Source organism: Trypanosoma cruzi, genomic scaffold, assembly GCF_000209065.1.
Source record: "Trypanosoma cruzi strain CL Brener 1047053516059 genomic scaffold, whole genome shotgun sequence".
In the NCBI taxonomy this organism is placed as follows: Eukaryota; Euglenozoa; class Kinetoplastea; order Trypanosomatida; family Trypanosomatidae; genus Trypanosoma; species Trypanosoma cruzi.
In genome coordinates this window covers 4,778-5,425 of record NW_001849083.1, presented here as the reverse complement: position 1 = coordinate 5,425, position 648 = coordinate 4,778, and the positions used below count along the sequence as shown (strand labels likewise).

The 648-nt window shown below is 47.4% G+C and overlaps 2 annotated features.

Moving 5' to 3' along the window:
- Window positions 1-648: part of a sequence feature (areas not merged during assembly with more than two copies in the genome that could not be assigned to a particular haplotype) that runs on past the window's edge.
- Window positions 107-374: a mobile genetic element.

Sequence of the window (648 nt, the reverse complement as noted above, 5' to 3'; positions counted from 1 at the left end):
GAACGGAATAAGAGTGGATTCACCACATCCTCAAAGTTAACACCAGGTGACTGTATGTTTATACATATACCATCCGTTAGCCTCAATCGTGGCCCGTTCACTCTATTCGGATAGGATACATATATTTATTTATTAAATGCGAGGTGGCAGACTTTGGGGTCCTGCAGCCACAACACCCCGCTGCACGGTGGAAACCAAAAGGGGCGGGTGGGAAGGTAAAATAAAAATAAAAGATTATCCGGCCGCTGTCGGCTCCCTGATGCCCTTAAAGTGGTGAGATAGAAAACTGTCGTAAAGAAGTGTATATTTGTTTTAGCAGGATATATACATTACCTAATTTAGCTTGCCCACAATTATTTTATTAACAAGCTCCTAATAACATGTAAAAAAAACACAGACTCACATACATCGTTCATTGGCGGCCCAGCACACACACGCACATCCTCATCACGTGCCCCCAGCAGAAGCACACACGCACGCGGGTCGAGTGCGGGGAGTGGCACGCTCCACGGGGGCACGGGGCGGTCAATGACACATTCCACGTCGTTCGGCCACGGAGCACACAGGGCACGAACCGGGGTGCAGCAACCAATTAAGCAATAAATTAGGATTCAACACGCACAGGAAACAAATCTTTTCGTCCATTTG